Here is a 23,341-nt window from a genome sequence, read left to right as displayed (position 1 = left end):
GGAGTTTGCACATTTTCCCCGTGCCTGCGTGGGTTTCCTCCGGGTGCTCCGGTTTCCTCCCACAGTCGAAAGATGTGCAGGTTAGGTGAATTGGCCATGCTAGCTGAAGGGCTAAATGTCGGGGAATGGCTCTTTGGCGGGTCGGTGTGGACTTATTGGGCCAAAGGGCCTGTTTCCACACTAAAAGTAATCTAATTTCAGTAATCTAATCTAATAATGTTGATATAACAAGTGCAGTGTAATGACCATAACAATTAAAAGAAACCTCTCCATCTCTGATTTGAATCTTAGCACTATCATTGCTAAGTTCCTCCACCACCAATTTTGAAGGGTACTGCTGCTCAGAAGGTGAATGGGATCAGCCATATAATGTGAACAAGGTTATCACTGGGTACTCTCTCAACATTGACAGAATCAATGATGGAGCAATGTTTTTCACCAGTACCCCAAACTTAAATTTTTGCCCCTTCTCCACTGGCTGCTGTATGAATATGCAAATAAGCAATAACCTTTGCCTCTCACCCACTTGTCTCAACATTTAATTCTCTTCATAATGCTTTGACTAGGTGTAATTTTGACCCGTCTAATTTTTGCAGCCATCTCTTTAGCCACTGGCACGTATTGTTTTTTTTATGTTATTCTCTCTGATTCTGACCCATTCTATGATATTTTTAGCTAAAATGCGGTTGTGTTCTGGAGATTATATTCTACTTTTGAATTTTTGTTCCTGAATCTTTCCATATTGAGAGAGATTTAAAAATAAGTAGTAACCAAGGGAAGACAAAGCCCATGGGAAACACATAAAATGAAGTAAAGAAACAAGAAAGGGATTTAGCAAGAAGCATTGTTAAAGAAGTGTTGTATTCAAACATCTGAAATTAACTAGGATTTTCATAAGCTCAGAAATAAAAGTCACAGTGATAGTATGGGACAGAGTTTACATTAGAATGTAGAGAGCAGAATTAGGCAGTTCAGCCCATCGAACCTGTTTGACCATTCAGTATGGACACGGCTGACCTCATGTTGGCCTCAACTCCACTTTCCTGCCCACTCTCCTTAACCCTTCAACCCATTACTAATGAAAAATCTGCCTATCTCCTCCTCAAATTTACTTCACGTCCACAGTCTGGGGTAGTTAATTCCACAGAATGATGATGTTTTTGAGAGAAGTAATTTATTTTCCTTTCTGTTTTAAATATGCTACCTCTTATTCTAAAACTCCACATCTTTCTATGTCTACTTTGTTAATTCCCTTTCGCATCTTATATACTCAATTAGATCTCCTCTAATTCTTCTAACCTCCAGACAATATTGGTCTAAACTACTCGATCTCTCTTCCCAAGACAAACCCCTCATCTCTACAATCAATCTACTGAACCTCCTCTGAACTGCCTCCAATAATTTAATAAGGATAATATAGTAATAGGAGGAGAATTTGATTTTCATATGAGCTAAACAATATAAATTTGTAAATATATTGTGGATATGAGTTCATGGGATGCACATAAGAGGTTTTTAGATCAGTATGTTCAGGAACCAACTAGTCAACATGCTATTTTATACCTAGTATTTAACAGTGAGGAGTGATTAATTAATGACCTAATAACAAAGGGCTTTCAAGGAAGACTGACCATAACATGATGCAGCTTTGTGATGTTTAGGTGTTATTTAGTTAACTCTTAAACCAGGGTCGTAAATCTAAACAAAATAACCTATGTAAGTATGAAAGGTTAGTTGGCTAAGGCAGTTCAGAAAACTAAATTCAAATATATGTTAGTAAACAAGAAATAGCTGCCATTTAAAGAATTCGTACATAGTTTGCAAAGATTATACATTCATTTGAAGATACAAAAACCCAAAGGAAATAGTGATCCAAAAATTACTAATGAGAAGTGTTAAGGATATTATTAGTTCAAGGTATACTTTTGAACACTCTACAAGTTGTGCAATGCAAAGTGCAATCAATTGTGAAATCCTCCTGTGGTTTGCTTGCTGCCAGTAGTATGCTTGGCCATTTAAATTTTAATTCTTTTTAGCATTGAAAAAATTTCATTAGGACATCTGGCTTAGTTGCTGGCAACTTCTTCAGTTATTATACACCTTGGCTATTGTTGAGACTGGTCTCTTCTCTCCATCTGTTTGCTGGATCACTTCACTTGGACCTCTCTCTTTCTTATACTCTTGTAGTAGTAAGATCCTATTACTACTAACAATTTCCAAGTAGGTCTGCAGTCCAGATGTCAGGAATTCCTGTAATGAATTTGGTAGTAAACTGGATCTGCACGTCGTCACAACTGCTAATTTGTGCACTCTAAGTTCACGATTTCTGATGCTTCTCTAAGGTGATTGTAGCTTTTCCTTTGCGACTGTTGCCAGTTTGTATTGCCAAAAACAGGCTACGTAACATTGTGTTCTTCTTGAAATTTCTAATCACCATCTGCCATTTTCACCCCCCACTTCTCAGTGATGCAAACACAGAAAGAAACAGATAGTTTTTTGCTTCAAGTTATTTCCCAACTGAGCATTTCTCATAATACAAGCTAACTTTATGCATGGGTACAACTCTTCAAAAAGCAGTTTCTTTAGTAGTAAGTATGTGTTCAGAAATATTAAGAGTGAAATATTATCATATGCACCAGTTGTTGCTTGTTTTCCCTATGTCAGTTTCTCAATTGATTTTTGTATGTTTTGAAAGCAGCTAATCCATAATGTATCATTGGGTCCAATTCAAGCTTCTTTGCTTCCTGTTCTCCTGCAACTGGAAGAAGAGGCAAGGTAGTTCAGCATTTTCCTCTCCCAACAAGCAAAGCCTACTTGTTGGGACAAGTAAAATTATGTGGTCTCCTTTTGTGCTGCCAAACGTTTGCTGATTATTCCCCTCTTGCTTTTTAGGCAGAAATATAAGGAGATAAGTTACAATTTTTTGGGCCACTTTTTTTAAAATTTCCCATTTGATGTTCATAAATATCTTGTACCTCGTGGTTAGCCATGCTGTGAACCAACCATTATCTTCACTAAGGTGGAAAAAAGGCTATACCTCAGCAATCAATATTAATCATGAGATTGCATTTAAATGAGATAAATATGGACTCTATTATAATGGGAATTAAAATCCAGACTAACAAATAATTAAAATCAAAGTATTTGAATTTAAGCCCAGTTTCAGTGAGAGACAATTTTTCCTGGTTCCAATGTGAATTAACAGATAATTCAAGTAAAGCAGCTCAGTATTAAAATGAGTTGACTGTAGTGAGCCTCAAATCAGCATACAGTTTTCATGAATCATGGTTTATTAAATATATATTGTAAATGCTAATTTATTGCTGTTTTAATTATAGAAGCATAGAATAGCTACAACACAGAAGGATGTCAGTTGGCCTGTTGCATCTGTGCTGGCCCTCGAAGAGTAATTCACCTAGCACGCACTCTTACGTCTTTCGCTTGAAGTCCTGCATGTTGTTCCTTTTTCAGATAATGATCCAGTTCCCTCTTGAGTGCATCAGTTGAAGCTGTCTTTAGTGTACCACCAGACAACTCTTTCCAGATGCTGCAAAGAAAGGTTTTCCTTGTGTTACTATTGCTTCTTTTACCAGTTACCACTTAAATCTGTGCCCTCCAGTTCTCGATCAGCCTACCAATGGGACTTGTTTCACCCTAATATACTCTGTCCGGATCCCTCCAGATTTTGAATGCTACCAAAGTTTCTCTCCACCTCTCTTCTGTGATGGTTGACATGTTATGGGGGGGGGGGGGGAAGAACCTATATATGTGTATTGTGGTGATGGACCCTTTTAACAACTAATTTTTTTTCTGGGGCATGATTTATGACAAACTGAGTATAATTCAAATCTCATAATTTTAAATGAATTATTAGCTTTGTTAAGGACCACATAAAACCCCTCAAAATATGTTAAGAAGATTAGCCTAGACCCCAACCTCCTCTTGTTTTCAAAGGCAAGTGTAAGGCATTGTGTTCTAGATGCAATTCAATTGGTCAAACTACAAGGCTTGAAGCAAAACCCACTTTATTCTTAAAATACAGACAAAATAAGAATAAAAAACTTCGCTTAACTGTAACTCTATCAAAATATTTATCAAGATTCTATGTTAATTACCACTGATTAGCTGTTGCAAGAGAGCAGCATCCCATAATCACACCCTTGGCAGAAGCAAATTAAGTAAAATAGATTGTCTCACATACAACATTTCCAGTCCAGAAGGAAAGAACATCAAGAAAAAATTCTGTGTGTGTCTGTGTGTGTCTGTGTGTGTCTGTGTGTGTCTGTGTGTGTCTGTGTGTGTGTGTCCAAACAGCGACAAAAACTTAAACTGAACTCCTGGTTCTGTGGGAGCTTGGCCCCATCCCCTCATGCTGCTTCTATTGTTCCAGCTTCTTTATATAAAAAAAACCCAAGGCCTCCCAAGCTGTTTCCTTTTGTGGCTTGGGACAGACGGCTGTGCCTCACTGTATCAACCCTCCTTCGTTAACAAAAGGACAAAAACACCTCTTAAGTCCATAGTGTCATCACAGTTTGCATTTGAATTTCCACCACAATTGGGTCCAGATCACCTCTTGGAAATAATTATGGATAAAGTAGCTTTCTTCCAGTTGCTGATCCTGTGACAAGTTCCCTGGGAGATAAACAGTTTTTTAAAAAGAAAAAGTTAATTACATGGGGTTATAGACTGTGTGGTTCTGTTTTGAACAGTCTGTTTTTGAGTTTCGAACAAGCCAGCTACAGAGCAGAGAACATAGTTTTCCAATAGAATTAATATGAAAGTATGGGTGCTTCTAAAAGAGAGACTCTGAACAGTGAGTAGCCTCTGGGACAGCCATGCAGAGAAGAGAGAGGGAGGGCCTTCAAATGTAAAACTGCAAGATAAATTCCCATGTCCGTAGATCAAATCAATCCTAATGTTTTGGTTTTGAAACTTACATCAATAACATAGTCGCTACTGACACACTAAAATAATAACCTGATTTAAATAAACATAAAATTAACCGACAATAATATTTAATCATTCATTCTGCAAAAGCTTTTATTCCTCTTTTTTCCAACTTTTCATCTGTTACCTGTGCTTCTGTAATATTGGCAAATTGTTAGTTGCTTCTGTTAAACTTATGAGAAAGTGAGGACTGCAGATGCTGGAGATCAGAGTCAAAAAGTGTGGCACTGGAAAAGCACAGCTGGTCAAGCAGCATCCGAGGAGCAGGAGAACATTCCTGTTGAAGAGCTTATGCTCGAAACCTCAACTCTTCTGTTCCTTAGATGCTGGCTGACCGGCTGTGCTTTTCCAGTGCCACACTTTTTTTTGACTCATTCTACCTTTCTAAAATTTTCAAATAATTTCATTTGCCTTTTCTGCTTCCATCGTCTTGACTTCAAATTTATAGTGCAGGCTTAAATATCGCCAAATAATTGCCTGACTTTGGTACTTTGCTTTCAATAAACTAGTTCAGGATCGTCCATCTGATATCGAGCCAGAATATATAGCTGGCAAAGTAGGTCTTTCAGCCCATCGTGTCTGATTACATGTAGACCAGACCAGGTAGGGATGACTGTTTCCGTCCCTAAACGTTATTAATGAATTAGTTTAGTTTCCCCAACAGTATAGAAACAGGCCCTTCGACCCCAACAAGTCCACACCAACCCTCCAAAGAGTATCCCACCCAGACCCATTTCCCTACATTTACCCCTAAAAGTGCACCTAACACTACAGGCAATTTAGCATGGCCAATTCACCTGACCTGCACATCTTTGAATTGTGGGAGGAAACCCACGCAGTCACGCGGAGAATGTGCAAACTCCAGTCACAGACAGTCACCCAAAGTGGGAATCAGATGGGTTTTTTTCATGAGAATCAACATCATCAGATTATTATTTCCAGAATTTTACTGAATTCAAATTCCACTATCTGCCATGGTGGGATTCGAACCTGGGTCACCAGAACATTACCTGGTTCTCTAGATTAATATTCCAGTGATAATGCCACGAGGCCATCACCTCCCCAGTGCTGTGGATGTTATATATTTAGACTTTGAGAGAGCATTTGATATGCTGCAACATGCCAGGTAGGTTAGTAAATTAGAAATGTTTGGGATTGCTGGGTCCTTGGCAGGATGGATAAGCCGTTGACTAAAAGACAGGAAACGTGGGCAGCATAGTGGCGCAGTGGTTAGCACTGTTGCCTCCAGCACCACATTTTTCAACTTTCATTTTTCTCATCCAAGTCATCGGTATACATTATAAATAAATAATTGTGGCTCCAACACTGATCCCTGTAACATTCCACTAGTCACAAGTTACAATCCTGAAAATGCTGCTTGTCCCAACTACCTGTTGAGTATTAGTTAGCCAATCCTCTATCAATGCTAAAATACTACTTTTCAAACCATAGGCTGTCATCTTATTAAGTAGCCTATTGTGATATTAATCATTTAGTTTGTTCCAAACACACTCTGCATTTAAATAAAGAGCCATTAATTTGTCTATTCAGTTTTTAACCCCTTGACCCTGTTTGCTTGTTTTTACTCATGTTTGTACATTCTGTCTTTTCCTTCCCCACTCTGTGTATTATTACCTCGGTGGCTGTCCTGCAATATCACCAAGCGTTTTGTTTTGTAAGACTGTTCTTTGCACCCCAAAATATTTTTTTTTAAAAAACTAGATTTTTTTACTTTCTACTTTATTTGTTTTTACTTTATTTTGTAATTGCTTATGTCAACTTTTAGTCAACGAGTAGTACTTCCCTTATCAGTACGCACCAATTTACAATTCCAACATGGATGTTCCAAAAGATAAACAATTCACCATTAATATCCAGTGTCAAAAAATGACAACACCGGAGGGATGTGACGATGTTTGTTCACTAATTTGGCTGAAATACAGACATTTCTCTTGGTCTCTTTATCCCTCATCTGACTTCAGAAATGTGCACTTTTGTTTACAATCGGTGCCCACTTAGTGGTACAGTGATAGTGCCCATACCTCTGGACTGGGAGAGCCAGGTGCAAGTCCCACCTGCTCCAAAGGTGTGTGATAGTAACTCAGAACAGGTTAGTAAAAAAATACTTTTTTAAAAATGTACTTTTGTTTTAATATAGGAAATAGTAGAAACTTAACATTGTATGTAGTTCTGATTTGATTTCGTGTTCCTTTTACATTTGTAAATTTTGACCTATATTAATCTCATTTCTTTGCTACATTTACAAAACAAGTGTAGCATTTTGTTTTGCATCAGTGCTGAAGTTTTGTAATACCCTCTAGAATTAGGGTCAAATAGGACTCTAATTGAAATGGAGAGTTCCTCTTTTGGGAAATTGTGTGCTGCTTTGTTTTGGTGTTTCGTTTTAGTTATGACCCTGCATAAAGCTGCAATATAAACCTAGTGCACAATATTTTGTTTTGTTGCTTTTGTAAATAAAATGAATTAGAATTGAACTATTGTGAATTGTATAATTTTGTATTTCAATATTTGTATGCCACAGTTCAGATCAAAGAGAAGCAGATAGGTGTTTTGTAGGTGAAATGAATGCTGTTTCATATAGTCCTGGAGTTCATGCAATGCTTATGTGAGGTTCGACTAGTTAATTCAGAGCAAGCATATTGGATCTTGGGTATTCGTACAGTGTGGAGGAACGGAACGCAGAGGAAAAGAAACTGTTGGCAGCACTAAATAATACAGCTGTTCTATTCTTTATTCTGTTTTCCAGGCCATCTGCCTCTTTTTGCTTTTGTCAAATACCTCTTTTTGTGGGTTAGAATTAGAAGTAAACAAAATGGAATGCAGTGTTCATTTAAACTATGTTATGCAATTTTTTTAAAGGGGTGTTAGTTCTTTACTAGCACCATAAGAACAGAATAATTAATTTCATCAATGTAAATAAGCTTAGGCAAAGCTAAAAGAAAACAAAATCTTTCAATCTCCAATCTCAGTGTAAAGTATCCTTTCGAATCAGCTTGGTTGACATACACAAAAATGCGATCCATCTGTTTGTTACTGTCCTGAAGATGCTTCATATTTGATAGTTCTTGGAGAATTAGGGTCTTTTGTTTTAAGAACTGTGGAAAAATTGATTTATTCCAAGTTTTGTGGAAATGTCTGGTGTGGCTTCTTTGAGAGAGATCCATGACAGTCACCATGGATATTGCATTGCTGTTTAAACAAGGCTTTCTCGATAACTGCTTGCTTTGATGTAGATCCTTGCTGGTGCTGTTTAAACAATGACTGGAAGGAGAGTTTCATTTTTTTTATATGGAGGGTAACAAGGGCAACCCAGCTATTTGTCCAATTTCTGAAATTGAATCTCCTTTTTTGCCTTTAGAGCGAAACCTCTTTGTTCTTCTCTAAGAGTGATTGCAAAAACTTCTCAATACTGTATTGCCTGAAGACATTACAGAAGAACCACGTGATTACCATAGTGACTTGATCACACTTGCCAGAACATCATATTTTGGAATATTCTATGCTTTATCCTTTTTACCTTCTTTAACCAAAGTGTTCTTTATCAGCAAGCCAATCTCAGTGGAAAGATCTACTTTTTTTCCCCCCTGAAGAATGAGTGTGTGTGTGTGTGTGTGTGTGTGTGTGTGTGTGTGTGTGTGTGTGTGTGTGTGTGTGTGTGTGTGTGTGTGTGTGTGTGTGTGTGTGTGTGTGTGTGTGTATTTTTCAGAATATTTTGAGGGATAAGCATTTATAGTTCAATGTATCAATTGTGAATGTTGACTGTGTGTTGTATCTTCATTGAATAAGTTTTTTTTATTTTAAAAATTATTAATTGTATTTATGAAGAAAACTGGTAGATCTTTTCATGTTAATCCTAAAATAAAATAAGGTACTTAAAGATAATACCACCTTGATAACTGGATAAAATAATTGTATTTTGTATTGTGACCCATGGAGTAGTGGGACTTCAGAAAATGTGCACTCACATAATGTCAGTTCTTTGGCTTCTTTTTGGATAATGCAGTTGGTTAGTTTAAGGAAGATTACAGAGTAAACCCAAGAGTGTCTCCAAGAAAACAAAGGTAAATACGAATGTCATTTGTTCAACTGACTAACATTCAAGTTTTTAAAAACGAAACATTTCTGTGGAACTTTGTTGCTTTTATGGTAACAAAAACTTAGCAGAGATGGTGAAAAGTGCACTCTTATCGGGCTTGGGGTAAGAGTAACTTTATACATTGATTTATAATACCTACACACAATGTATAAAGAACAAATTTATCATTTTCGAGAGTGTGGTTCTGGAAAAGCACAGAAGGTCAGGCAGCATCCGAGGAGAAGGAGAATCGATGTTTCAGGCATAGGCCCTTCATCAGGAAGGAAGAGAGGACCTGGAGAGTACAGTGAGAGAGGGACTCACTGAGGTCTTTGTAGATTGCCATTCTTGGAAGAGGCTTCGCACTAAGGTTGAAATCAACTAGGAGAAAGTGAGGACTGCAGATGCTGGAGATCAGTGTCATAAAGTGTGGTGCCGGTCAGGCAGCATCCGAGGAGAATCGATGTTTCAGGCATAAGCCCTTCATCAGGAATGACCCTGGATCTCTGAGCTCCAGCATTTGCAGTCCTAGGAGAAAGTGAGGACTGCAGATGCTGGAGCTCAGAGATCCAGGGTCATTCCTGATGAAGGGCTTATGCCTGAAACATCGATTCTCCTCGGATGCTGCCTGACCAGCACCACACTTTATGACACTGATCTCCAGCATCTGCAGTCCTCACTTTCTCCTAGATTTGTCATTTTGTTTTATGCAATGCTGTGTTAAAGGAAGCTTCATTAGCTTGGGTTACTTATGACTTTACATACAGAGTAGAGACCCTTTTTGCAGGATGACACGAAGTTTGGTGGAGTAGCAGAAAGCATAAGGGACTGTTAAACAATACAGGAGAATATAGATAGACTGGAGACTTGGGCTGAAAAATGGCAGATGGATTCTAGAGTGAATTATATAATGAACAGAAGAGCCTTGGGAAAAGTTGATGGGCAGAGAGATCTGGGAGTGCAGGTCCATTGTACCCTGAAGGTTGCTGCACAGGTGGGTAGAGTAGTCAAGAAGGCATATAGTATGCTTGCCTTCATTGGATAGGGTTATTGAGTATAAGAGCTGGCAAGTCATGTTAAAATTGTACTAGACATTGGTTCGGCCGCATTTAGAATACTGTGTACAGTTCTGGTTGCCACGTTACCAAAAGGATGTGGACGCTTTGGAGACGGTGCAAAGAAGGTTTACGCGGATGTTGCCTGGTATGGAAGGTGCTAGCTATGAAGAAAGGTTGAGTAGGTTAGGTTTGTTTTCATTAGAAAGAAGGAGTTTGAGGGGGGACCCGAAATAAGGTTTACAAAATCATGATGGGTATAGACAGGGTGGATAGAGACTAGCTTTTTCCCAGGCTGAAGGATTCAGTAACGAGAGGTCAGGCTTTCAAGGTGAGAGGTGGAAAGTTTAAGGGGGATACACGTGGCAAGTACTTCACACACAGGGTGGTGGGCCAGCAGAGTTGGTAGAGGTAGGCACGATAGATTCATTTAAGATGTTCCTGGACAGATGTATGAGTAGGTGGGGAGCAGAGGGATTGAGATGCTTAGAAATTGGGCGACAGGTTTAGACAGTAGATTTGGATCGGCTCAGGCTTGGAGGGCCAAAGGGCCTATTCCTGAGCTGTAAATTTTCTTTGTTCTTTGTTCTCTCTCTCTTCTATCTTCAAAGCAAAAAAGCTCAATAATATTGTAATTTTAATTTTATACACGAGCAATTCTTTGGCAGTGAACTTTTGAATTAGTGTCAAGTTAGTGACAATGTTTTGCTGTGGGTTCATTCACACTGGAAACTGGGATGAGACTGGCCAGTATTGTTTAATTGGGGTTTTACTGCCAACAGGACAGGAGATTTTCTTTTTGGTTATTTCTGGATCAGATGTTTCTCTGAACCCAGGGATGAAAGATCAGTATGCAGTTCCACTTTTCCTCCACACTACCATGCTGTGATCTCCTACTTTTTACTTCATTTTAAAAAATTCTCTGTTAATGCATAATTTGCCAACCTAAATTGAGCTGGCATTGTAGAGTATCTAGTGGGTGAGAAATTCTTCCCAAAATAAAAGTCTCCTACATGTGTAATCAGCAATGGAAACATATTGTATAAAAACCGTAACAAGGAAATGTGGAAAAGAACTACTTTATTTCAAAACAAAAAGTAAAGCAATAAGTGTTGGAATAGCCTCTTCTCAGTTTTTTTTTTACCCTCTCCTATTCTCCTGAAGTTGCTGAGTTAAACTAGATAGTAAGCTTGGATATCAAAGGCAAGTTACAGACTACTCTTACCTTTTTGTGATGATACTAAATAACCTCCCAAAATATTAAAAACCTTATCCATGATGTGTCATTAACTTCAATAAATCTGATCTATCATGGTTAACTTGTGCTCTTACAGCAAATAGAATAGACACAAAATGATGTCTCATCATATTTCAATAACAATGGTATTATTAGAGAAAGGGGGGATAGATCTGTTGATTCTCATGGCGAGAGAATTACATGGTGTAGTAAGTTTTAAATTGAGTCAAAAATATTCAACAATATACACACATATCTAACTGTTGCCTGTGGTACTCGCACACAAAGACACATGAACAGACATACATATGGATACAACCAGTATGCAATTAAAAGCAACATATCACAGGTGATGGCAATCTTAAAGTGCTGGAAAAATTCTGGCAGTATGTGTGAAGGGAGAAACTGATTTAACATTTCAAGTCTAGTGACTTTTCTTGGGAACAACTAGTACATCAGTTTAGGTCTTTGGTTCAACATGTCACTTATACAACTCAAGCAAGCAAAATGAGTAATAGGCTTTATAAAATTGAAATTGGTGTTTTCTTTTCAGCTAACTTAATGGGTAAACACATTGCAGTGTGCAATACTGAGCTGCAGAACCCATGTTTTTCACAGATTTTTGTCTTTTGTGTTTTGGTCCTAGACTGTACTGTCTCAGCTATGAGAAGAAGTGCTGCACTAATCATCACCACATTTCCATCTTTGGATATTGACCTTGTTGCATAATGCCAATGGATATGGAGGGAGTTTAGCATCAGGGTTGGCACAATGCTCCCAGTGTGAAATAGCCCCACGAAGTATTGACCTCAAATAAACTATGACTTAAAAGAGGTGCTGTTGTATTGATGATGCCTGTGGAAACATGGCCCAGCATGAGTCACTACATTCAGTACATAAGAGGGGAAATTTGGAGAAAGAAGGTGAAATAGTTTGGTGATTTTCATTCTAACTTTGGATCAGCTGTGTATGCTTAGCTGGCATCTGCACTATTTGCATATTTGTGTTCCTTATTAAAATTCTGCAACCTGCTTTAAGTTGAAATTTTGACCTACATAATGCAAAATCAACAGCCTGTAAATAAAATTGTTAATTTGAAACAACACCCTCTAAAGGAAGATTAGAAAATGTAGGGTTTGTGTTGTGGTCAGGTTAGACTTTAAGCAGTTTGGCAAAGTCAAACAGAAGAGAATTGGCAAACCGCATTTCTTGGATCAGTTGCCACTAACAGCAGCATACTGTGTTGATTCTTAGGCCAATTGAGTTAGTGGTTTGGCTGAAGAAGGAATTTTCTAGCGAAATGAAACTGCCTTGCATTCCAAACAAGCAAATGTGGTCCGTCTGTCTGTTGAGCTGGAGATTTAAGTGGTGAATAAAATAAGGACTGGATGTTGTTTCCTTTTCTCCCTTTTTTAACCTTTTCTGGGACATGATATTTATTAGAATAATGTTCAATGTTGTAGAAATGCAACTATTTTGGAGTTGTGGAATTACAGAAAACTGAACTCTGTTTTGCTTAATTCTTTTTGGTTGTAACTATTACAAATGAATTTTATTCAAGGAGAAAAATGTAATTCTTTATGTTCAAGTAGATTCAGTCACTGCATTACTGTGATCCTTGGTTTAATGCTTAATTCTTAAATGACTTCCTCTTTCCTATGCTTAATTGGAAACTGTACAGTAACATGGTTTCTTATATATGCTAGTTCATCTGTCCAAGTCCTTGCTTTAGGATATTTTGAATATATGTGACATCTGGTTTGTATTGCAATTGTTTTTAAACCAAGCAAAATGATTTGAAGTTCACAGGGTGTCAATTATTTTTCTGTTTTTGCCTTTCGACACTCAAATGGCTACCATTGTCAATCATCAGGAGAAGGAGCCTCAGAGTTCATCTGATTTTACCAAGGCTGATACAGTAATTAAGATCCCTGAACGGCTTATAAACCATGCAATAAAATGTGGCATTAGACTCGAGGAATTCCATATATTAAAAATAAAATTTGTGTTGCAGACGTTTCGTCCCCTGTCTAGGTGACATCCTCAATGCTTGGGACCCCCCTGTGAAGCGCTTCTATGTTGTTTCCTCCGGCATATATAGTGGTTTGTCTCTGCCGCTTCCGGTTGACAGTTCCAGCTGTCCGTTGCAGCGGTCGGTATATTGGGTCCAGATCGATGTGCTGATTGATTGAATCTGTGGATGAGTGCTATGCCTCTAGGAATTCCCTGGCTGTTCTGTTTGTCTTGTCCTATAATAGTAGTGTTGTCCCAGTCAAACTCATGTTGCTTGTCATCTGCGTGTGTGGCTACTAAGGATAGCTGGTCGTGTCGTTTCGTGGCTAGTTGGTGTTCATGGATGCAGATTGTTAGTTGTCTTCCTGTTTGTCCTATGTAGTGACAACCGGAAGCGGCAGAGACAAACCACTATCAATGCCGGAGGAAACATCACAGAAGCGCTTCACAGGAGGCTCCCAAGCACTGAGGATGTCACCTAGACAGGGGATGAAACGTCTGCAACACAAATTCCCTGCTTGGCGAACAGAACCACAACAATGAGCACCCGAGCTACAAATCTTCTCACAAACTTTTGAATTACAAATAAAATTTGACTTGCATTTTAATTCTTTAGCAGTGGGCGCAGATTCAGTTTAGACCATGGCTGATGGGTATCTCTTTTCTCTTGTTTGTACTCTAGATCCTTTTGATATCCTTATTAACAAAAATCTTATCAATCTCTGTTGTAAACTTTTAAAATAGACTCAGCATCTCCAGTGTTTTGGGGAGCAAATTTTGATTTAGATTTCCATTTCCCTTTTGTGTAGAAAAGCCTTCACCCACCAAAGGAAATAGTTTACTTAATTAAATTCTTCAATTATCTCTTGCAACTCAATGTAACATTCCCTCAACCTTCTAAATGTAAGTAAATGCAGTTTGTTCTTGCAATTCAACCTGTTAAATAGTGGTATTGTTCTGGTAATGTATATTGAACTGCAACTATTGTAGATTTGTTTGTTTGTTTGTTTGTTTACTAAGTTTGTCACTTCCCCCTTTATAACTTCCCGGACCTATCTAAACAATTTCTTGTGCTTACTAGTTTAGCATAATCCTCCAACTTTGATATGGACTCCTCTGCCTTTATCCAAGTTACTAAAATCCTTAGTGAAAATCTGAAATCTCTACAAAGGCCTGGGGAAATACATTAGTCATATCATGCCAATCAGAATTTTAACATTATCTCTACTCTCTGTCACCCCATTGCAAACCAATTATTGATCCATATCACAAGATTACTTCCAATTCTATTCTAATTTGTGCTATAATGACTAGTGCTAAATTAATTAAATATCTTCCAGAAGAAGAGACAACATCCATACTGGTGACCACCACTATTTTAAAAAAAACAGCAAGCATAGTCAGGCATGACCTCCTTTATAATAATCCATTCTTTAAATTGATTGGTTGATGAATTGGGCAAGTTTTGAAGAATGTATTTAATCTGTTGAAATTGAGATTTGTCCACCTCCTTCAAATGGTGAATGTTTTATGAAACTAGTTTTGAGATTGATCCTTTTCAGTTTGATTCTGTAGTGTACCTACTTTGACATCTTTCTCTGGAGTGTTTGCCTTGACTCACAGCCAGTACTTTTGCTTCTTTAAGTGCACATTTTTTAATGTTGCCATTCACAGCCATTGGATGTTCTGTGCACTTTAAAGCCATTTAATACTTATTGAGGTATTTTAATTTAGAAAATATGACAGCTAGTTTACACACAGTATGGTCACACTAACAAGAATGTGATAATGACCAGTTAAGCTGTTTTTGATGTTATGATTTGGAGATGCTGGTGTTGAACTGGGGTGTACAAAGTTAAAAATCACACAACACTAGGTTAAAGTCCAACAGGTTTAATTGGAAGCCCACAAGCTTTTGGAGCGTCGGTCCTTCGTCAGTTGGTAGTGACGCTCCGAAAGCTAGTGCTTCCAATTAAACCTGTTGGACTATAACCTGGTGTTGTGATTTTTTAACTTTTTGGGTGATGTTGATTGAATCAAAAGATTCTGGATTCAAGTTTCATTTTAGAACTTGAGGTTTGTATACATAGTTTAGACTAATACTTCCATACAGTACTGAAACAAAGCAACATAGTTTAAGGTGTCTTATCAAAGTTAAAAGGATCTGTGTATCTTGAAGATGGGGATAATCGAAGGGAAGAGAGATTGCTGTTGACCATTTGTGACATTTAAATTCATTAACAAATGTTGATGTAAAGCAGCGACCAGTTTCAAAAATGGGGATCTATGAGCAGAATAATGTATATTGTGGCTCCATGATTTGCAAGTTTTTTTTTAATTCGTAAAAGATGTAGAAGTAGTACTGAGTAGAAAAATGAGAACATCACATCAAACAAGATGTTGAATGTGTTGCAGGATCCCAAAGTGTTGAGTTATTCCTGGCCCCAAACAGCTGGAATGGGAGAAATCAGCCACACATACTGATGTGAGCACATTTCACCAATCAGAAGAATGAATGTTGGGAATTGTGCATCCTCATGAATCAGGCTATGAAAGGCTTCTTTCGCAGACCCAGGAAAAGGCGAACAGTAAATGGGTTACAGAGTCATCTTTATCACAAAAACCGAAACATAGAGTTCAGTAATGTGTATTGAATGGCAGAACCGTCTCAATGTGCTATTCAATGACCTACTCCTGCTCCTATTTTTTACGATATTATTTGTACACTACATGAAAGAGATCAGCTGAAAACCAGACAGTCTGTCGGGTAAACCGGATAAATGGTCACCTTCGCTATGATTCAAACCTTGATCGTCAAGATTTGAATCATACTTTTAATGTAATATATAAAATTCTGTCTTCTGTAAGTATGCACAGTGTATTCTGGACATTTTAAATTAGTAAGATTCAATTTAATTAAATTTGACTGAAGAAACAAATTTAATATTTAAAAAGCATTTTTGGTCAACACAATAACACCGCTTGTGTTATAATGAAGTCTTTATTCCTTAATGTTGCTTTTCTCTCAACACTTTGTATTGACTGCTTGCTTCACTTGCCCTCCCCCACCGTAGATTTGTTTTGATTCAAGATCCTTATAATTTAAATAATGTTTGTCAAACTGATGTATCATTTGAATGTGGCAAACCAAAGCAATTAGTATCCACTTTGAACATTTTCAACAACAAGTTTTCTGTTTTGAGCCGTGTTGTTAATTGACAGTGCTGCCACAGACTGTGCCACCAAAGTACCTATCAACTTAATATAATCTGTTCAGTTGGAGAAGCTCAGTATTTCTCCCTTCCCTAGAAATCAGTGAAGGTTGCTCCTTAATTATTTGACTACTGATGCTGTATTTTTTAAAAAAAGCATTCTTAATATGATATGGGGACATCTAGTAAGACTCTCATTTGTTCATCTCTAATTGTCCTTTAACCACTTTGCGCTTCTCAACCATTTCAGAGGAAAATTCAGTGTTAACCATATTTCTGTAGGTCTGGAGTCACATGTAGGCCAGGTGAGGTAACTACTATCTACCCACAAGCCTACCTTCACTGATCAGTTGGCATTCCTACAACTTGTGCTTCAAGATTGCTTGTATTGGATAACCTAATAAACATGACCTGAGTAATTTGCTCACTGTGCAAGATTGATGCTGGAATAAGGTGCACCAAAAGCTTCCTGATAACGCTGATCAGATAATTTAATGCTGTCCATCAGCAAACTCCTGAATGGGCTCAAGGTTATTACTTTCAGCTCTGAAAAGAGCCCAAACTTCTGATTATCTTGGAATGGTAAGCAATCTGAAAAATTTAAGCAATGGGTGTGTTTCATGCAAATATGCATACCAACAGCAGTGGTATTTGCCACTAACAGAATGCTACTGTTGAGCCAAAAAGATATTCTGCATATCACACAAGTGAGTAATACAGTATATATAAATTTAAGTGCCGGCGTGATGTTGAATATGTAGGCCAGACATCCCAATGACTGGCAGGTTATATCCAACAACATGTACCTTCACAAAAGGCAAAGTACTGATTGTATTCAAATAGCTTGCCTGTAAAACTCTCCATACCGTGTCCAACATTAGATTGATTGATTCTACAACTGGAAATATTTGTTAAATAATCAGGAATATGCAAAGAATTTGTCTTTCACAGACCAGGAAACAATGAATGTTAAGCAGGTTATAGGATGACTTTAACACAATAACTAAAGCATAGAGGTCACTTACGATCATTGAATGGCAGAGCAGGCTCAATGTACTCCTGAATGACCTACTGCTACTCCTGTTTCTTACGATACGTGGAAGAGATCAGTTGAAAACTGGACTGTCTGTCTGGTAAATCAGATAAATGGCCACCCTAACTATGACGACTTTGATCAAAGAAAGATTATACTTTTTACGTAATATATAGAGTTCTGGTCCAATTAAGATACATTTAGGCTCACAGAATGGCACACTTGCATGAGCTAGAGGCTGCCAATATGAATATATAGGGCCCTATTCTTTGCAGACAGAACCTATACACAAATTGTACCTGTTAAAACTTACCAAGATAGTCGGCAGTCATTTCCTGGTTCATTCCACTGAGAAATACTTGACCAATCAGAAACAACCTGCCTGGATTAAATCTCAACAACTTTGCAGTTAACAGTCGGTTATCGTGGAACTGGTGCATTTTTCATTGCAATGCGTATACTAAAGTCCATTGTATAGGAAATCAGAACTCTCTCCTCATAACAATAAAACATTGTTCCCCTTTTTATTGGTAACTGTGTGAATGTCATGTTGAATTCAAAACAAACAGGCTTCACAAAATTTGAATTTTGTTTCAGCGATACTCAAGTTCTACACTACCAACTGTTCAATTTAGCAGCAAAGTTGGATCATTTATAAAAGGTTGGCGAGAATGTGTAAAGTAAGGATGCTAAAATACTAGGTGGTAAGAAATAGGCCAGGTGTTGAAACTTCCAGATTCCTTTAATCAGAGTTAACAAATCCAATGTGGGAGCAGGTTCCACTCCTATATTTTCATTGCTTTCATAGAAGGTTTTGTAGAAGAGATCTGGCAGTTACTTCAACACAATTAACTTGTTAATGTAAATGAGTTCATAAATGATTTACAGTTACATTAATTTATTAGCTGCATGATTAGAAAATGCAGGGTAGAATGTACCTCAGCAGTGCATAATATTAAAGTGAATTGGCTTTGGGGATTATATAATTGGATCTCTGATATATGATGATCTTGCAGTAAATTGTGTTTTGAAGTGACAGTGTTCGATATTGTAAGAGCAGGTTTGAGGTTTTAGGGGCATATTGCCTATTAATAACTGAATTTTAGCTGAGCTTTGTTAGTCTAGACTTCAGAAATCCCCTTGCAGAGTTCTGTTTAATATAATGTCAAACCACCATCCTTTCATCTGCCTAGATTGATTGAGATTGCAGCCTCACATTTGGAGTTAGAAAGGTCTTAAGTCAAATGAGGGTAGATAATTTAACGAGCACAATTTATAATACTGTACTGTTAGACCAATGTGGGCAACAAAAATGTCACAATGCAGTTATAGAGCTGTTTTTAAAGTTGTCAATTGCAATATGGATTAGTGTAACTATTCCAAATGCTATCTAACTTAGAATTGTTTGCTGCTAGTACGAGTTAGAACAAGTTGACCATTCTCTATCATAGGAAGGTAGGAACAGCTGAAGGCCATTTAACCCATTTAACCGATTTAAGGCTGTTGTTTTATATGATCATGGCTGATTGAATGCTTTTTACCTACGTTATGGCATTGATAATCAGAAGTGTATCAATCCTGACTTTAAACATTCCCCAAGACTGAGCTTCAATAGACTTCAGAGTGAAAGGGAAGGCTGGTAGGTATAGGGAATGCTGGATGACTAAAGAAACTGAGGGTTTGGTTAAGAAAAAGAAGGAAGCATATGTCAGGTATAGACAGGATAGATCGAGTGAATCCTTAGAAGAGGGAGAAGTAGGAGTATACTTAAGAGGGAAATCAGGAGGGCAAAAAGGGGACATGAGATAGTGTTGGTAAATAGAATTAAGGAGAATCCAAAGGGTTTTTACAAATATATTAAGGACAAAAGGGTAACTAGGGAGAGAATAGGGCCCCTCAAAGATCAGCAAGGTTGCCTTTATGTGGAGCCACAGAAAATGGGGGAGATGCAAAATAATCATTTAGTATCAGTATTTATTGTGGAAAAGGATATGGAAGATTTGGACTGGAGGGAAATAGATGGTGCCATCTTGCAAAATGTCCAGATTACAGAGGAGGAAGTGCTGGATGTCTTGAAATGGTTAAAGGTGGATAAATCCCCAGGACCTGATCAGGTGTACCCGAGAACTCTGTGGGAATAGACAATAGGTGCAGGAGTAGGTCATTCAGCCCTTCGAGCCTGCACCGCCATTCAATATAATCATGGCTGATCATTCCTAATCAGTATCCTGTTCCTGCCTTATCTCCATAACCCTTGATTCCACTATCTTTGAGAGCTCTATCCAACTCTTTCTTAAATGAATCCAGAGAGTGGGCCTCCACTGCCCTCTGGGGCAGAACATTCCACACAGCCACCACTCTCTGGGTGAAGAAGTTTCTCCTCATCTCTGTCCTAAATGGTCTACCCCGTATTTTTAAGCTGTGTCCTCTGGTTCGGCACTCACCCATCTGTGGAAATATGTTTCCTACTGCCAGAGTGTCCAATCCTTTCATAATCTTAGACGTCTCAATCAGATCCCCTCTCAGTCTTTGAAACTCAAGGGTATACAAGCCCAGTCGCTTCAGTCTTTCAGTGTAAGGTAATCCTGCCATTCCAGGAATTGACCTCGTGAATCTACGCTGCACTCCCTCAATAGCAGAATGTCTTTTCTCAAATTTGGAGACCAGCACACAGTACTCCAGGTGTGGTCTCACCAGGGCCCTGTACAGCTGCAGAAGCACCTCTTTGCTTCTATACTCAATTCCTCTTGTTATGAAGGCCAGCATGGTATTAGTCTTCTTCACTACCTGCTGTACCTGCATGCTTGCCTTTATTGACTGGTGTTCAAGAACACCCAGATCTCTCTGTACTGCCCCTTTACATAAATTGATTCCATTGAGGTAGTAGTCTGTCTTCCTGTTCTTGCCACCAAAGTGGATAACCATACATTTATCCACATTAAACTGCATCTGCCATGCATCTGCCCACTCACTTAACTTGTCCAGGTCACCCTGTAATCTCCTAACATCCTCATCACATTTCATCCTGCCACCCAGCTTTGTATCATCAGCAAATTTGCTAATGTTATTGCTGATACCATCTTCTATATCATTAACATATATTGTAAAAAGCTGCAGTCCCGGCACGGATCCCTGCGGTACCCCACTGGTCACTGCCTGCCATTCCGAAATGGAGTCGTTTATCACTACCCTTTGTTTTCTATTAGCCAACCAATTTTCAATCCAATCTAGTACTTTGCCCCCGATACCATGCGCCCTAATTTTACTCACTACCTCCTGTGTGGGACTTTATCAAAAGCTTTCTGAAAGTCCAGGTACACTACATCTACTGGATCTCCCTCGTCCAACTTCAGTTACATCCTCAAAAAATTAAAGAAGATTAGTCAAACATGATTTCCCCTTCATAAATCCATGCTGACTCTGTCCTATCCTGTTACTACTATCCAGATGTGCAGTAATTTCATCCTTTATAATAGACTCCAGTATCTTTCCCACCACTGAGGTCAGACTAACTGGTCTATAATTTCCTGCTTTCTCTCGCCCACCTTTCTTAAAAAGTGGTATAACATTAGCCACCCTCCAATCCTCAGGAACCGACCCCGAATCTGTTGAACTCTGGAAAATAATCACCAACGCATCCACGATTTCCCGAGCCACCTCCTTCAGTACCCTGGGATGCAGACCATCAGGCCCCGGAGACTTATCAACCTTCAGACCTAACAGTCTGAGGTATTTATATCATCGATAGTCACAGGTGAGGTGCCAGAAGACTGGAGGTTGGCAAACGTGGTGCCACTGTTTAAGAAGGGCGGTAAAGACAAGCCAAGGAACTATAGACCGGTGAGCCTGACCTTGGTGGTGGGCAAGTTGTTGGAGGGAATCCTGAGGGACAGGATGTACATGTATTTGGAAAGGCAAGGACTGATTCGGGATAGTCAACATGGCTATGTGCGTGGGAAATCATGTCTCACAAACTTGATTGAGTTTATTGAAGAACTAACAAAGAAGATTGAGGGCAGAGCAGTAGATTTGATTTATATGGACTTTGGTAAGGTGTTCGACAAGGTTCCCCACGGGAGACTGATTAGCAAGGTTAGATCTCATGGAATAAAGGGAGAACTAGCCATTTGGATATAGAACTGGCTCAAAGGTAGAAGGCAGAGGATTGTGGTGGAGGGTTGTTTTTCAGACTGGAGGCCTGTGCCCATTGGAGTGCCACAAGGATTGGTGCTGGGCCCTCTACTTTTTGTCATTTACATAAATGATTTGGATGGGAGCATAAGAGGTACAGTTAGTAAGTTTGCAGATGACACCAAAATTGGAGGTGTAGTGGACAGCGAAGAGGGTTGCCTCCAATTACAACAGGATCTGGACCAGATGGGCCAATGGGCTGAGAAGTGGCAGATGGAGTTTAATTCAGATAAATGTGAGGTGCTGCATTTTGGGAAAGCAAATCTTAGCGGCACTTATACACTTAATGGTAAGGTCCTAGGGAGTGTTGCTGAACAAAGAGACCTCTGAGTGCAGGCTCATAGCTCCTTTAAAGTGGAGTCGCAGGTAGATAGGATAGTGAAGAAGGCGTTTGGTATGCTTTCCTTTATTGGTCAGAGTACTGAGTCCAGGAGTTGGGAGGTAATGTTGTGGCTGTACAGGACATTGGTAAGGCCACTGTTGGAATATTGCGCGCAATTCTGGTCTCCTTCCTATCAGAAAGATGTTGTGAAACTTGAAAGGGTTCAGAAAAGATTTACAAGGATGTTGCCAGGGTTGGAGGATTTGAGCTACAGGGAGAGGCTGAACAGGCTGAGGCTGTTTTCCCTGGAGTGTCGGAGGCTGAGGGGTGACCTTATAGAGCTTTACAAAATTATGAGGGGCATGGATAGGATAAATAGACAAAGTCTTTTCCCTGGGACTGGGGATTCTAGAACTAGAGGGCATAGGTTTAAGGTGAGAGGGGAAAGATATAAAAGAGACCTAAGGAGCAACTTTTTCATGCAGAGGGTGATGTGTGTATGGAATGAGCTGCCAGAGGATGTGGTGGAGGCTGGTGCAATTGCAACATTTGAGAGGCATTTGGATGGGTATATGAATAGGAAGGGTTTAGAGGGATATGGGCCAGGTGCTGGCAGGTGGGACTAGATTAGGTTGGGATATCTGGTCAGCATGGACAGGTTGGACTGAAGGGTCTGTTTCAGTGCTGTACATCTCTATGACTCAATGGCAGTAGTGAGAAGTGACCGAGGAGGATTCTGGGAGAGGTTGGCTTGCTCACCATAACTGAGAAAAGGATGGCTGAGGACGTGGTGTTCAACATGAGGAAGAGCATCCAACAGAGCTGTCGTGACAAGTGATTGAGGAGGATTCTTGGGCAGCTTTTCCTTCCTCATAGCAACAAATAAAAGGGAGGCAAGCTGTAGGAGGAGCAACCATTTTGACGAGGGACTATCAGGTCAAAGTGCTGTCTGTTGAGGTCAAAATGTGGGCTTCACTGAGGGTGGGGGAGAGAAGCATGCAAGCAGAATGACAAGGTGAAGTCTTTCCTTTTTCCAACACAGGGGTAGTAAAGGCAGTTATCAAAGTGGCATGTCCCTCCTGTGAGATGTGGGAGAAGTCAAATGCTGTCACAACTATGTCTGCAGGAAGTGTGTCCTCCTGCAGCTCAATCCAGACTATGTGGATTGGTTGGAGCAATAGTTGGACTCTGAGGAGCATACAGGAAGCAGAAAGTTTTATAGATAGGAGGTTCAG

At 39.0% G+C, this 23,341-nt stretch overlaps 1 protein-coding gene across 6 annotated transcripts in view; it reads left to right on the top strand.

Moving 5' to 3' along the window:
- zswim5 (zinc finger, SWIM-type containing 5) overlaps positions 1-23,341 on the top strand; it is a 269,540-nt gene that overhangs the window by 48,432 nt on the left and 197,767 nt on the right. The window contains exon 1 of one of the 6 annotated variants that reach the window (XM_087990549.1): positions 6,874-7,057. The exons of the other annotated variants lie outside the window; for them this stretch is intronic. The gene's annotated coding sequence lies outside the window, so the exon portion shown is untranslated. Of the gene's footprint in view, positions 1-6,873; positions 7,058-23,341 lie in introns of those variants that run through there. 6 annotated transcript variants of the gene reach the window in all.

This window comes from Chiloscyllium plagiosum, unplaced genomic scaffold (genome assembly GCF_037043375.1).
Source record: "Chiloscyllium plagiosum isolate Xiang-an unplaced genomic scaffold, Cpla_swu_hap1 HiC_scaffold_9, whole genome shotgun sequence".
Classification (NCBI taxonomy): domain Eukaryota; kingdom Metazoa; phylum Chordata; class Chondrichthyes; order Orectolobiformes; family Hemiscylliidae; genus Chiloscyllium; species Chiloscyllium plagiosum.
Note: the sequence above shows the minus strand (reverse complement) of the source record. Positions and strands in the feature narration are given on the sequence as shown.